Source organism: Mytilus galloprovincialis, chromosome 12 (assembly GCF_965363235.1).
Source record: "Mytilus galloprovincialis chromosome 12, xbMytGall1.hap1.1, whole genome shotgun sequence".
NCBI lineage: Eukaryota > Metazoa > Mollusca > Bivalvia > Mytilida > Mytilidae > Mytilus > Mytilus galloprovincialis.
This window is the reverse complement of record NC_134849.1, coordinates 28,008,319-28,018,403: the sequence shown is the minus strand read 5'-3', so window position 1 is coordinate 28,018,403 and position 10,085 is coordinate 28,008,319. Positions and strand designations below refer to the sequence as shown.

The 10,085-nt window shown below is 32.9% G+C and overlaps 1 long non-coding RNA gene across 1 annotated transcript; it reads left to right on the top strand.

Annotated features, from left to right (window-relative positions):
* Positions 1 to 6,393: 6,393 nt before the first annotated feature.
* On the top strand, positions 6,394 to 8,735 carry LOC143055251 (uncharacterized). The gene is made up of 3 exons (XR_012971974.1): positions 6,394 to 6,853; positions 7,599 to 7,667; positions 8,430 to 8,735. It is a non-coding gene; the product is annotated as an uncharacterized LOC143055251 (long non-coding RNA).
* Positions 8,736 to 10,085: the final 1,350 nt, after the last annotated feature.

Sequence of the window (10,085 nt, the reverse complement as noted above, 5' to 3'; positions counted from 1 at the left end):
TAAAAGTTTTTTTCAAACTTTATATGAACATAATTTGAAAGGAATGACGTTCTTTTTCCAAAATATATCTGTATGTACTGGAAAAAAATAATATAAATAAGTTTGATAATAAAAAAAGAAACAAAAGGAAAGCTGATTTTTGTTTATCAGCTATAGTAGGAGGAAAGGCAATGGCTGTCGTAGAAGTGAGAAATAAAATAAAAAAACAGACTCCATACCCGCTGGGCTTGAAAGTAAATTAACAGATCTACTTTATCTTTGTTGGTTTTCTAGGTACTTTATACATATTCTAACGCCTAGTATTTCTTAAATCATAAGCTATTCGATGTACACGGCATGATTTGCAATTGACGTAACACATAAGTAGACATATACGAATGGAAAGATGATTTTTATCATCTTTAGTTAGATGAGGGGATAAAGCGTCTGCTCAATGCTTGGGGTGTTGTCGTAGAAGTGAGAAATATAAAAGTTCTAGTTCCAGCACCACTCGAAGTAAAGAACCAGATATACTCTAAAATCATTAAGTTTATTTTCTAGGCACTTCATATAACAAATGTTGAAAATTGTACTCAACAGTGTTAGAGTTTTAAAATTTTCTGCTGTCACCCGTGGTTTACTACAAAACCTGCTTAGTCTCATGTCTAGTACATTATTAAAATAAAAGTGATTCCTCTGACCTCTTAGATCTCTGTAATGGAAAACAATGTTTGTTAGTTTTGCCCCACACACTGTTAGTAATTGTTCCTGAATTCCACTCGATACATATTTTATTACATACGGATTAATTCATTACATTATAATAAGACTGACAACAGAAATATCACCAGTGACTTTCTTTTAATGATAATCTTTTTACCGTCTAAGGCGAGGTAACTCGTATTTCATTTTTAGAACAATGTTAGTCTACAGTAAGAATAAAAAGAAAATAATATTTTACCAAATATGACAGTCAATTCTTCTTATAATAGAAGTTAACAAACTGTTTTAGTCAAACCGCATAAGAAAGTTTTTATTAACATAGTATTTCACGAATAGTGGCAATCTGTTGTTTGTTATGTAAAATATTAAAAGAAATGTTAGATGTGTAATTATACGACCACAAAAAAAATTTGCGGTCGTATATTGGTATGACGTTGGCGTCGGCGTCATCGTCGTCGTTGTCGTCGTCGTCGTCGTCCGAAGACACATTGGTTTTCGCACTATAACTTTAGTTTAAGTAAATGGAAATCTATAAAATTTAAACACAAGGTTAATGATCACAAAAGGAAGGTTGGAATTGATGTTGGGAGTTTTAGTCTTAACAGTTTAGGAATTAGGGGCCAAAAAAGGGCCCAAATAAGCATTTTTCTTGGTTTTCGCACAATAACTTTAGTATAAGTAAATGGAAATCTATGAAATTCAAACACAAGGTTTCTGACCATAAAAGGAAGGTTAGGATTGATTTTGGGAGTTTTGGTCCAAACAGTTTAGGAATTAGGGACCCAAAGGGTCTAAAATTAAACTTTGTTTGATTTCATCAAAAATTGAATAATTGGGGTTCTTTGATATGCCGAATCTAACTGTGTATGTAGATACTTAATTTTTGGTCCCGTTTTCAAATTGGTCTACATTAAGGTCCAACGGATATTTAGTTTGATTTTAACAAAAATTGAATTCTTGGGGTTCTTTGATATGCTGAATCTAAACATGTACTTAGATTTTTGATTATGGGCCCAGTTATTAAGTTGGTCCAAATCGGGGTCAAAAATTAAACTTTGTTTGATTTCAACAAAAACTTAATTCTAGGAGTTTTTTGATATGCTGAATCTAAACGTGTATTTAGATTTTTGATTATGGGTCCAGTTTTCAAGTGATTCCAAATCGGGGTCCAAAGATTTTTGCTTATGGGGCCAGTTTTCAAGTTGGTCCAAATCGTGGTCCAAAATTTAACTTTGTTTGATATCAACAAAAATTGAATCCTTGGGGTTCCTTGATATGCTGATTCTAAGCATGTATTTAGATTTTTAGCGGAAGATATTAGCAAGCAAAATCGAGGGAATTGTGCAAATGATGATACTAGCATGAAAATTACCACAAAGCATCATTATTATATACTTTGTAAGAAAGAAATGCTGGCCATTAAAAAAAAAATCAAGATGGCCACGGCCATTTTCTAAAATGGCTGTTTTCTTTAGTTTGAAAATACTGATTTTTCTGGAAAAAATTTCTTTGAACTCTTTTAGTAAAAACCAATTACCAGGTTTGGTGGCTACCTACTTACATCACATATTTATTAAAAATTAATATTTGACATATCCAGTATTTGCGCATGCGCGAAAATGTAACAAAATTCTTTCAAAAACATTTGAACTATTCACAATATATTTAGTGTTTTTGGATTTCTTATGTTATTATAAATAGGTTTAATAACATTTTTCAAGATTATGATACACATATGTTTCACACTTTTGCGCATGTGCAAACTATTTATAGACATCAAGAGCGATTTGTATGCCCTACCAGGCAATTCTCAGGTATTCGATGGTTAAGGCGAAAATGTAGTTAATCTGGAGAAACATCAAATGTAACTGCAGATCAGCCACTTTTGGAAGTGCCTAAGCAAATTCAATGGGAATGGCCTGATTTGTAAGGAAAATATAAGCGTATCGTCATGTTTGGTGGATTGCACATTGAAATGACTTGTTTTAAAACTCTGGGTAATATATTGCGTGATAGGGGATAGACATGTTGTCTTACTGAAGCCAATATTGCAACACCAAGAACGGCAGATTCTTTTTATGTATGTTCAAATGTATCTAGGACTAGAATATATAATTATGTCATGACTCTGTGACGTTCAATGATTTAAAAGACTGGTGTAAGGAAATAGAGTCATCTCGACCACAGTTTAATTCCTGGCGTTCAATTATAAATTAAGAACGTCTTCTGATTTTGGTATTATGCTCATTTCATGAGTTAGACAGTCCATATAAAGCATAATAGCGTATTGTTTTAGGTCTTGATCGTGTAAATTATGCTCGATCGTTACCGAATCATCTTCGAGATATGACTTCCCTTCCCGAACATCACCCACAGGTGGCAATGGAATTTGAAAATGGTAATTTCACTGTACGTAAGACCAGTAAATTTCTTTCTTGTAACACAATTGATCAGGCACGAAAACAGAATAATGCAATTGTGAAGGCCGATATTGGTGCCATAGGATTAACCGAAGATCCCATTTAGACAAATGGATGGTAGCTGGACCAGGAGTCAGTATACTAGAAGATTAATTTGAAAGATCTAGTGGTTTGGGTCATTCTAAAACAGACGAACGACATAATGAAGACTCTACGAAAACACAAAAAAATTCTTTAAACAGATTTAAAGGCTTTGCAAGTATGAACGAGTTTGGAAATTCATTTCTAGAAGAGTCGTCAGATTTGTAAAAAAAAATACTTCATTTAGGAAATTGTTGATTCGGAAACAGGTAAGATATGTAAATAAACTCCAAGATATTGGTCCAAACAATACGAAGATCTTTTGAAGCAAATGCAAAACGAAGGAAAACCTGCTTTTTATGACCAAATAAAAAAGAACAACTTCCTATTTTGGCCGCAAAATGAAACTGGAAACGTCTTTGTCAAAAACGAAGCTAGAAAACCTTAAAAGGGATTGCGATATCTTTTCTAGACTTTTCATTTCTTGTCACAGTAGACAGTTTTACTTGGAATATTTCTTTATCCATAGAAACCAAACTGCTCCGCCGTCTTTATCTCAGGATGTCACTTTATAGTGAAATAGTGGTATTAAATCGCTGCAAATGGGTTTACTTGAAACATTCTGCGATTTGCTGATCCGAATTCGGACGCATTTATCGTTGGTGGGACAGCAATGGTTAATTCCAGGTCACAAAGTTGGGCAAAAATATTTGATGATTATGCTAATGATTTCATACTGCCTTATGTAAATTCTTGCATCAATAAGTATTCAAAAGTAGACATTGTATTTGATGTTTACTAAATGAATAATTTAAAGGCTGTGACAAGACAAAGGCAAGGTTCTTCTGCCAGATTGAAAAGTGTTGGTTCTGGTCGAACACCAAGGGTATGGAGTAGTTTTCTCTGTGAAGATGACAACAAAACGAAATTGTTCAAGTTTCTTGTTGACAAAATTGCTTCTTAAGAGACTAATACAAATATGTATGCTGCTCATGGTGAAAATATTCTTTGCAATTTCAATAAAGATACTTGCTATCTATCCCCTTGTAATAACGAAGAAGCAGATACACGAATGTTTGTCCATGTTCGGCATGATTATGAAAAGTGTTGTAAAATGTAATTTTAGGTGGTACTGACACAGATGTAATAGTATCAAGAATTGCAGCAATCGCAAAATAAGGTAGAACAAATTGCGGATAGGTTATGGAAGGAATAACGACTTTTGATGGCTTCCTGCACGTGACATATCAAATGCGTTTAGTCCTTGTGTTGCTGCTTTTCCTTTCGTCAATGCATTTAGTGGATGTGGCACTTAGTCGAATTGTCATGAGAAAGGCGAAAGGTCAGCTTGGCTAACAATGGAAGGTTTTCCAGATGTAAAGGATGTTTTTTAGGCTTAAGTCTGAAGCGAGACACGATGTGAATTGCAGGAAGCAGCGGCATTAGGATGCAATTCCGCCTACAAGAGGTTCTTTTCCAGAGCACATCAAAAGAGAAGTATATCAAGGAGGAGTTGCTTGGGCTCGGCCTGATTCATATATTCGACAGGTACGTGTTCCAAGTCATGAACACTGTGGTTGGATGAAAGAAAGAATCAATGACAGTTGAAACCAAAATGGACTACTTTGACTGCCGTTGCATCCTCGTGTCAGAAAATTTTGAAATGCGGAGCCAAAAACCGAGCTGTGTTGGTAACTGTAGATGCTACCGTTCTGGCCTTCCTTGTACGGATTGTTGTATAGGCAACTATCAGATAATTATAAAATAAGCAACCTGTCTTTCTAACCAAACTAGGCATTTAAACTTATCAAAGAGTGTTAACACTTGTTAAGTTGATGGAAAATACGTATTTGCCGCGAATTTGGAACCGGAAGTCACTATTTTTCTTCATTTAAGTGTTGTTTCGTCGTACTTAGGAACTTTTTTTTAACGTTTTATCATAACTTACATTGGATTATACATCCCTTGTGAAGTTGCTTGAAAGTATAAAAAAAATTTTGCCGGCATTTTGAAACCGGAAGTCACCTTTAGTTTCATTAATGTATTGTCTAGTCGTATTTAGGAACTGTCATTTACTTTTTATCAAATCTAAAATTGGATTTTACATATAACACACTTTTTGAAGGATTCACGAATTATTGTCAATTTGTAATGACAACATTTCCGAAATGTGTGGTGGCCATCTTGAAAAATTGATTTTTTTTTTCTGGCCAGCAGCGGATTTTTTTTAGTATCATTTAGTCAACCTTTATACCAAATTTCATGCTTGTATCACGATTTGCACAATTATGTCCATAATATCTCCCACTATTTGGATATTGGACTATAATAGGTAAATGTCCAATTTAAAATTTTGAAGTTTTGAAGTTTAAGTTCTTATACCACATTCATCCTGTGTCAGAAACCTATGTTGTGTCAACTGTTTATTAATAATCCAAATTCAGAGCTGTATCAAGCTTGAATGTTGTGTCCATACTTACCCCAATTGTTTAGGGTTCGAACTCTGCGGTCGTATAAAGCTGCGCCTTGCGGAGCATCTGGTTCTAACAACATGGATACATATTTTTCGAAACCACACCTTTGATTAACTACAGAACCAATCGCTTAACCTCAAGTCCAGGGGTCAGCATACACAAATAATCTAACTATAACACTAATTAAAATCTTAACACTTACATTGAATTCAGTATTATATAAATATTTGCATTTAACCATGTATCTCAAACAAACTCAGTGGGCATACATATTGTATGGTTGTCATTTGTTAAGAAATTCCTGTATCAAGGAACCTTTCATGTATACATTTATACTGCATGTCCTCTTTGAAAGAACCATGTGACATTCCACAGACGTAAGCATAATATGTCTATAAATCAATCAGTAAATGAGAAATTATAGACGTGACATTTGCATTAACATGAAGTGTAGAAATTGCATAATCAATTAGATTAACAAAGGAAAACAAAGTCTGTCACAAATCAATTTCGCCCACCTTGTCTATATCGTAGATGTATTTTTAATTTTGTCTAACATGTCTAATATATTTAATGTTAAACATAATATAAGTAAATAATGTTCCAGCAACTTTTGCTATAACTACAAACATAATGTGGTATAATTGGGACAACATCCCTAATGCGCCTTGAAATGAGGAACTCAAAAGTCACGTGTAAAGAAAAAATCTCTGTGTAGTGATATTGGACATATTTCTATTTTTAGCAAATGACTGAACTTAATTATTTGTGGTGATTAGGAAAGTAGAGGAACATAGAATAAATGTGTAAAAACTATGGAGCTATTGAATGTGTTCAAAGTATTAAATTTTCAAAGAACTTATTGTGTTAAAAAGGGGATATTTTACCACAAGGAGCCGCATCACAACAGGATGTTCGGGGTTTGCTAATTTACGGAAAAAGTAATCTCACTTCGTACCCCGAAAATTTAACCACATATGTGAAAATGTCACAGCTTCGAAACAAGCTATCATACATATCCAAGTTAACGATATGGACTGAGCTACAGGAAAAAACGTTACCATTACCGCCTATGTAAAAACAATTAAAGATTTTGACCCAAATTAGAAGCTTAATTCCAGAAGTTGTCAGACTGATTTATGGATGATTTCACCTTGTACACCACCGAAAATGATGGTAAGTAGTTTTTTATTTATACCTAGATATCATAAATTGTTTAAGATAAATGTTTTTGATAAAGATCAGCAAAAACTCGAGGAAATTTTCGCTTTTAAAATGCATAACTGGCACGGGGCTGAACACTTGTTTTAGGCACAATCATAAATTTGTTTACTTCCGAGAGATCCGAAAGGAATTTGTTTACTACATTAAAAAGGCAAGAAATAACTTTTAAATATTATTAAATTGTAAGTAAACATGACACAATATAGTCTTTGTTATGTAATTATCACTCTGGTCTACAGGAATACCTGATAATCAAGGGAGATAACACACTTCATACGAGTAATATGAGATTCATCATCGTATGTGCTTTTATCCAATGATTTGACCCCTGGTCAGTAGATATCATATGCCCAAAAAAACACACAAACACATTTACATGTTTTAAGAAAATCATGAATTATTATTTTTAATGCACATGAGCAAAACAAAAGATATTGTCATTTCTCAGTGAAAAAGGGGGAGGGTCAAACCTTCTTGAAAACAATATTTCTGCACCTATTCAACTATTAAGCTAGTTAGCTACTACCCATGGTTCTAATACAAAAGGTTTAAATGAAGGTGGCTAAGCCACAAGGGAGAAGCATTTGTCTTTCTTTGTGATTAAACTTTCAAGAATAGATTTTTCTCTCTCAATAATACTTATGCATTTAAATCAAATGATAACACAGCCTGAGTATTTTTTTTTATCTTATTTCAGTTCCAGACATATCATTATTTTTCAACCTGAGATGGCAAACTAGAGGTTTTAAAAAGTCCTGAATAACTGGTAAGCATTTTGTTTTATTAGGCAAGCTCTAAATTGTTTATTTCTGGTATTTATGCAATAGAAATTACAGTCAGTATGTTAAAAATATGCTAATATGAAAACTGTTGCTATGGTCTTGGTATTAAATGAAAAGGCTTAGTTACAGATCGTTTGGACTCAATATTTCGAGTAAAATCTTGCGGCAACTGTTTCTCACGTAACACTGCAAACTATTTTTAGCGCTATTTTGATCTGTCGTTATTTAATGACGCCATAATACATGTGATGTCACAATGTTTCCGTTAAGACCTCATGTGGATTTCTCACTGATAAAAGGTTTTCACTGAAAAACATGTAAAAAACATTTTTTCTCAAATAGAATTATGTGAAAGGACAAGTTTTGAAAATTTGCACTATATTGCACTCTAATTATATGATATGGATGACTTTCCCAGTAGTTTAGAGTGGTTTCAACAGTATTAAATACAAGATTTCCACTAGTAAGAATAATTATTTTGGTGTTGTTTTTTTTATAAAACCTTCAGTTTTGCATAATTTCTCTGTCAAAATGCACTTTAAGGCACAAGAAAATTTTATAGAATGCTTTATCAGGGTCTGTGTATTGTAATTAAAGGTTATAATCAGAAGTTTTGTCCTTGTTTTGACTAGTGGAGGTAATCTGGAAGAAATTACTTATACATACTCATTGTATTCAAAATAAATGAATATAGCGACGAAAGTGTCATTGCCTTATAGTGCTAAAACAACTTTATTTTTTTTCAGAAATGGACAAAAATACAAAGATTTATTCAGAATATTATACCGATGAAGATCACATAAAAATATTTGGAAAAATCAGAAGTATGGATTTCAATATGGGACAACATCCCTAATGCGCCTTGAAATGAGGAACTCAAAAGTCACGTGTAAAGAAAAAATCTCTGTGTAGTGATATTGGACATATTTCTATTTTTAGCAAATGACTGAACTTAATTATTTGTGGTGATTAGGAAAGTAGAGGAACATAGAATAAATGTGTAAAAACTATGGAGCTATTGAATGTGTTCAAAGTATTAAATTTTCAAAGAACTTATTGTGTTAAAAAGGGGATATTTTACCACAAGGAGCCGCATCACAACAGGATGTTCGGGGTTTGCTAATTTACGGAAAAAGTAATCTCACTTCGTACCCCGAAAATTTAACCACATATGTGAAAATGTCACAGCTTCGAAACAAGCTATCATACATATCCAAGTTAACGATATGGACTGAGCTACAGGAAAAAACGTTACCATTACCGCCTATGTAAAAACAATTAAAGATTTTGACCCAATTGCCATTGAGACAACTTTCCACAACAGAGCAAATGACATAGGAGTTAAAAATATAGGTCCCACTCTTTTTACTATAAATGCAATTTTTTTGTTTATCTTTGTTTTATTTTCACGGGAACATTTACTAAATAAATTGAGGGTTTGACAGAACAATTTGGTTATCAATAATACTCATTTTTTTCATCCGTATTCTGATTCTTGCTCCACTGATGAGTCACTTGTATGAGGATCGTTATGATGGTACCTTCCTATGTTGTGCCATGTGTTCTATTGTTTGTCTGTTTGTCTTCTTTCATTTTATCTAGCTGCAGGCGTTGTCAGTTGATTTTGGATTTATGATTTTGACTGTCCCTCTGATATCTTTCGTCCCTCTTTTACAGATAAATAACGAAAATTCTTGCAAAATGTTTTTTACATTTTGGAATGTTAAAAAAATATTTTAACCATGTTTCTAAAAAAAAGAAATATCAATACACATGTTATCAAAAATATACATTGAAAATTATAGTACTTCTTTCATTTACATATAGGTGTTCTGTTGTATATTTAATTTTTTCGTGCAGATATATTTTGCCTTTTTATTTGAAAAAGACATTCTAAATTTGCTGATGCAATTACAAAATCGATCATAAAGTGACAAAGTATGAATAACAGATAAAAGATGTTACACGTTCAAAAAATATTTGCGTAGTCAGCTAATAAGGAAGAAAAACAACATATGTCACTAATAGTTGTTGCACACCTTGCAGAACATTTAATCAATTTCTTTAATTCAACTTGATATATCAGTAGACATTTCATTTTAAAAATAAATTTTCTATCTACAGGTCTTCTATTACACATCGTGGTAAGTTTTGAAATATTTTCTTAGATACGAAGTTCTTGTGATATGAAATTGTTCAATTCAATTAATGAGGGAATACAATAGCATTTTCGAACATCGAAACAGTGGTGACGTTGCTTCGCTAAACTATCATTTTAAAGTCAACGTAGCGTAGTATAGAAGACGTAACCGCTGTTTCAGAGATTGCAGTATTTAATGGAATAATTTTTAGCTCATGTTGTTTGCCGAGGGCTTTTGACAATCACAACGAAGGTATCCAAT